This window comes from Tachysurus fulvidraco, chromosome 18, assembly GCF_022655615.1.
Source record: "Tachysurus fulvidraco isolate hzauxx_2018 chromosome 18, HZAU_PFXX_2.0, whole genome shotgun sequence".
Taxonomy (NCBI): Eukaryota; Metazoa; Chordata; class Actinopteri; order Siluriformes; family Bagridae; genus Tachysurus; species Tachysurus fulvidraco.
Window position 1 is genome coordinate 3,826,331 of NC_062535.1, and position 6,468 is coordinate 3,832,798.

A 6,468-nucleotide genomic window follows, 5' to 3' on the forward strand; every position below is an offset into this window, starting at 1 on the left:
ACAACGTTTATTAAATATTTGCAATAAAAATAAAAACCCACTTAAAAAATATGCTCAATCCTAGAGACCATTTACTAACAACTCAAACCAACACTACAAAAGCAACCAAAAAAAAAGGATTTAATGTCCTCACTGCTGAGACGGTACAGTGACAGACAAGTACACAAATAACAACGATCAAATAGCAAAAAAAAGCTATTAAACAACCAATTTATGCAACTTCCAAACAAACAAAATCAAATATCATAATTAAGTACAGGGCTGGGGTTAGCCACCGAGGCGATCACCAGGGCTAGTTATCCAACCGCACACTTCCACACACACCTCACCGTGAACTCAGAGCACATACTCGTACACTTCAAGAATGTCGCACGGCACACGTTGAAATAGCAGCACCACCAAAAAGGTCTTTCACCCATGGGACCCCCAGCTCCTGACAGAAATCAAAACCAAAATAAATACATCTCCTAAACAGAAATGAATGAAAAGCAAAATAGAAGTCACGATGCAACACAACGGAAAACTTTGTAAAATGTTTGAGGGAAACAGGACTCAAAGGAGCGACAACGTCATTCTTAGGCCAGCCCCAAGAAATGCGCGATCGTCAACCCCAAAGTAGACCAAAACCGGTCAGTTAAAACTATCCCAGAAACCAGATGGCAGCAGCAGAAGTCCCTTTAAATGATTGTAAGCCAAGGTTATTCACTCAGCGTGCAGTGGAGGAAAAACCAAACTGCAGTGATAATTGCCCAGGACGAAAAGAGTGGGAGAATCCTATAACAAATAGTACAAAACAGAATTACTAGTAATTGCACAAATACACGCCAAAATTTCCCTTAGCAAAACCGAACAAAACTTACCAAGTGCGGATAGATGAGTTCATGAGGATCAATACACCGGTCAGGATACGCAGCCCTTAAACAACCTGCTGTTAAACCAAAGTACAAGGACTGCACATTACTCACGCCACCCAACCCGTTTTGAAGCTAGACATTGTAATGCAACTTCCTCATACCTGAAAGGTGGGCAGTAAACAGATCCGAACAGCATCCGACAGGGACACACACAATGATGAAAAGACAGGCTAAGAGTGCAATAAACGAGCCATTAGCGCAACGAGTAAAGATAAATAAAAGTTAATTAGCCAATGCTACATGCTAACAGCACATACCTGAAATCGCTATAGTAACAGAAAAAGGGGAGGATTCGGACGTGACGCATCCAAGGCTCAAAACCATCCGCTCTAAATAGTGCCTTCTCGATACCGATTGGTGGTCATGAGCGTCAATCACCACTCGTAACTTGTTCATACGGTCACACTGAGAAGGGAACAACACGCTGCGTCAGTGCTGACGCTATGGGAACGCTTCTGTGAGGAAGTTCTGTCTGAAGCTCTGTGTGAACACACGCCAATTTTAATATCTCAGGAAGGACACGTGACGGAGTGATTATGCACCAGCAAGTCCATATAAGGGCATCTACGTCACACTACTCCAGCTTCTATTTGACTGAAGGAAGCGTGAGAGGATGCCCGGGGCATGGCCAGCGATGCAGTGTCTCATTCCCTTCTCAGGGAACCGGGTTACATACGTAACCTGGTGTAGTTCCTTTTCAAGGGAACTCGATGCTGCATTAGTGCTGACGCTATGGGAACACTAATACCCATGTCGCCATGCATCGGTCGATGACTGTGACAGAGGCCGTGAGAGCATGAGCAGACTGGAAACAGACCATCAAGTCCCTGCAGGACCTGAGACCCTAGAGAGGGGTCCAAATCCAGGTTATAGTACCTGATAAAGATGTGCGGAGAGTCTGCCGCAGCACAAACATCTCCAAAGGGAACACCCCTGGCCAAGGCACTGGATGAGGCAATACGCCTAGTGGAGTGAGCCCTGATGCCGAGAGGTGAGGCAAGACCGCGCACCTCATATCCCTGAGCTAATGGCCTCCACTACCCAGTGCACCCGGCACTGCTTGGAAACCGGATTATCCTTTTTCCGGGCCCCCAAGACAGATAAAAAGGGGCAGAGGAGTTACTCCATGAGCTAGAGCAGTGGACATAAGTACCCAAGGCCCTCAGTGGGCAAATGCAGCCTCTCCTGTCTCGTCGAATCATGGGGCGGTTGACAGTAGGCCCGCAGTATGACTGGACAGTCAGCCATCCTGGGCACCTTAGGGACATATCCTGCCCCAGGGTGCAGAAAAGCCTTGGACATGCCAGGGGAAAAATTCTAGGCAGACGGGGGGGCGATTGACAAGGCCTGCAAATCCCCCATTCTCTTGAGAGAGGCCAAGGCTAGGAGCAGAGCCAACTTCAGTGTAAGAAGTTTCTCAGAGGCTGACTCCATGGACTCAAAGAGGGCTTCCAGCAGCCCCTCCAGGACCACAGAGACATCCCAGGAAGGAGGGCGTGGTCTGCAGGAAGGCCTCAGCTGCCTGACATCACTCCCCGGACATCACTCCCCGGGTCTCCGCACCTGCCTCGACAGGAAGTCTGCCTCCCTATTTACATGCCCTGGGATGGAAATCCCTGTCAGCTAAAGGAAACTGGTCTCTGCCCAGAGCAGAATCAGTTGTGCCAACCTGAAATGGGGGCGCAAACGCAGACCGCCCTGATGATTGATATGGTGAACCACCACAGTGCTGTCTGTCCGTACTAAGACATGGCAGCCCCTGAGGTGTGGAAGAAAGTGTTAGAAACACAGCCCTCATCTCCAGGCAGTTTATGTGCCATGAGAGATAAGGGCCCTCACATCGACCCTGGGCAGGACGGCCATTCTAGGCCGCTCCCCAGCCCGAAAGTGAGGCGTCCGTCAAAAGAGTCCTGCGATGGTGACATGCCCCTAGAGTGGGACCCAAGGCCAGAAACCGGGGTCTTACCACATAAGAAGGGTACGAAGACCACAGTGCATAACCCTTATAACCCTGAGGGGATGTCTGCGAGGATGAAAACCCACACACCTAAGCCAGAGCTGGAATGGCCTCATGTGGAGCAGAACCAAAGCGATAACTTTGGCTGCTGCCGACATGAGGCCGAGCATCCTCTGTGCCACGGCAACAGAGAGGCCCCGGCCTAGCCGAATAGCTTTAACTGCTTACAAGATGGAAGCCACCTGAGCGAGAAACAGATGTGGGTCCAAAACTAGCCCCAGTGGTTTTATAAAAAGGAGAAAGCACACACTTTTCTGGGTCCAACCTGAGGCCTAGAGACCTCATATGGGCAAGCACAGCATCTCGATGACTTGTCGCAATAGCCTTTGCAAGAATGAGCCAGTCATCCAGGTAATTCAGTACACGGATGCCCTGGAGATACAATGGTGCTAGGTCAGTGTCTATGCACTTTGTAAACGTGCGTGGTGAAAGGGCTAGGCCAAAAGGAAGAACACAATACCGGTACACTTCGCCCCAAAAGTGAACCTGAGGAACTTCCTGTGATATCTGATAATAAGCATCCTCAAGGTTGATCGTCACAAATCAGTCTTTTGACCTTATCTGGGACACGATAACCTTGAGCTTGAGCATCTTGAACCTGTAAGTCTTCAGAGTACAGTTCAGAGCCCACAGGTTCAAAATTGGACCCAGCCCCCGTCCCTCTTGGGAACAGTGAAATATTGGCGGTAAAGCTGGAGTCCCGCTTGGGGAGGGGAACATGCTCTATGGCCCCTTTCCTCAGGAGTGAGAGAAGTTCCTCTTGGGGGAACACCGACTGGTGTCTGCCAACAATCGTGGGCAGCCCACCCTGGAAGCGCTGAGGATGGGAGGAGAATCTAGGACCCACCGAGACACCCCTGGCATGCTGCCTGACTGTCTGACAGTGGTGTCAATCTCGCACAGACCTCCCGGGTGCCCTGAAGCTGGCAAGTGCCAACCCAGGGAGATCCGTGCAAGGAAAAGGAGCAGGCACAGACCCCACTGCTCCCTGAAATGTCAGAGGTGGCAGGGCAGGCAGTAGGGGAGCCTGAATCTGGCCGACTGGAATTTACCTCCTGGTGCCTGTTGATGACAGTAATCACTGCATCACAGAACAAGCTCTGAGGTAACACCGGGGTGTCCAGAAGAAAGGACATATCCTCATCTTTAATATTAGTTAAATTGAGCCACAGAGAGAATCCCTCACAATGCACGCAGCCGGCTGTTCAGAGGGGGCAGTCCCTCCCGGCCCACATCAAGCTCCTCAGAGCCCGAAACAGAAAGCAGTATTTTCACTTCTGGGTTGGGGGAAATCGCAAAGTGAGCTCCTGAAACTGAAACCAAGCGAATGGAGTTAGGGGAGAAGGAAAGATAAAGGGAAAAACCCGTCTCTTGCTCCAAAACCACAAACTCAACCTGCGAACCCCATGATCGAAGCCGTCGTGCCGCCTTGGCGGACACGGGACCCGAACAACGAGGCACAGCCGAAGCTAAAAAATACAGCCAGGTGGGATGGGAGAGTACGGAGAGGGATCCCTTACATTGCACGCAGCCCAACAACTCCCAAACAAACAATGCAAAGAGAGTGCGTGTCATCCCCTGTGATAAAGCGGGGGCACGGATGCATGCATCTCTTAAAATGCTTAGTTTGCAACCTTTTATTTTTTCCTGGCCTAGCTTTCCCTAAAATACATATTTTTCTCTCCCTGTACTAGACAGACAGGACAAACAATCGACAGACAGTCGGTCACGCTTGGAAACTGGAACCTAAGTAGTGCTAATTAAGGAGAAATAGGAAAGAAGTGAGAGTGAGGAGTGAATGTATGGAAAGATCATGTGATGTACAGGGGTTGATGGGTAGTGTTGCTCTGCGCCATATTGTGTTATTATGACAAACTTAAACCAAAGATGCTGCATCGTGTTATTTCCGCTGTCTCGGACCAGCTTTGGATTTTCTGCAAATATTTTGTGACGGCGGCACGAAGAGCCGGATTAACGCAAAGGCAAACTAGGCACGTGCCTAGGGCCCGATTGGCAGGATGGGGCCCAGACAGACCAATATATATATATATATATATATATATATATATATATATATATATATATATATATATATATATATATATATATATATATATATAAAAATAAATTATAATAAAAATAAAAATAAAATAAATTGTACAAATGTCCTATCTACAATTTATTTAATTATTTATTAATTAAATAAAAATAGTGACGATGTTTAAACCATAAACTATATTTATATAGAGGCGCCAGCCAGTTGAGTCCGAGGAGACCTACGCTGCGCGGCGTCAGAGCGGGACAACAAATATAGCAGGCAGGTGTGTTTTGAGTAGTATAGGCTGACTCTGAAGATGCTTTCGGGTGCGGCAAAACGTAAAAAGGAAAAAATGAAGAAGAACAAAAGAAGAGACAGCAGGGGGCTTTGCAAAAGTTTCTGTCGGGCAGCCGTCTGACAGCTGTGAACGCGGTTGAAGATGCGGCGGGAAATGCGGCGGAAGACGCGGTGGAAGATACAAGTCTTTAATAGTCTGAATACCTTTAGTTTTCCATAGTTTAAATCCTCCATCCTTATATTTATTATTATTTATTGTTAGACAGTTTCTAAATGGTCTTGATGAATGTGAAGGGGTCATGTTTGCCTTCTTGTGCTTAATTACAACATTTATAAATGTTGTAAGCTATTGTATTTTGCAGAAAATCTTAATTACAACATTTATAAATGTTGTACGCTATTGCATTTTGCAGAAAATCTTAATTAAATGTGTTGATTAAATGTAAACAGAGCAAATAAACTTATTTGCTCTGTTTACATAGTTTACTGACACCTATTGGTTATTTGCTGGTACTACTGCCTTAACAATGACTCCCAATGGATGAGGATAATTTAATAGCATTTAATAGAGCCGTGTAATGACGTATAAATAATGAATATCAAAAAATACTCTGATAGACTGTTTAATATACAACATAACCAATTTGTAACTAAAGACTGGGCTATGTAAAATGTGAATTAACTTTTATTAGTAACTTCAGATTTCAATTCATAAATAACATCGATGGAGGGGGGCCCAAAAAATGCAGCCTGCCTAGTGTAGTCCATTTATTTAATCCGGCTCTGGCGGCACGTGCACCGCCTCAAATGCACGGAAGAAAATTCAGAAAAACAGTATCGGCAGACAAGAAGCGGGAGAGTGTAAAAGGGGGCGGTTCAGCACCTTGGCCAGCGGCGCTAAGCGCGAGCTCCCGAACTTCGGCACCGCAACCAGTGCTGCGGGGCGTGAGAGCGGGGCGGAGCAGCCAAAACTCCCGCCGAAAATCACGGGCCAATCAGGAGCGCCGCTGGAGCATTCAACCTCCAGGAGGAAAGCACAGCAGGAAGCAAGCTCAGCGGTTGGAGAGGGGAAAATGTGCGTGCCAAACGGAAATAATGCTTAATGCTCTCACATTCTTTTTCAGTCACATCCAGCTGAGACTTTTCTACGTTCCTGGAGAGGGCTGCGTCACCTTTGTCCTGCCGTCCCCTTCTTGCTGCCT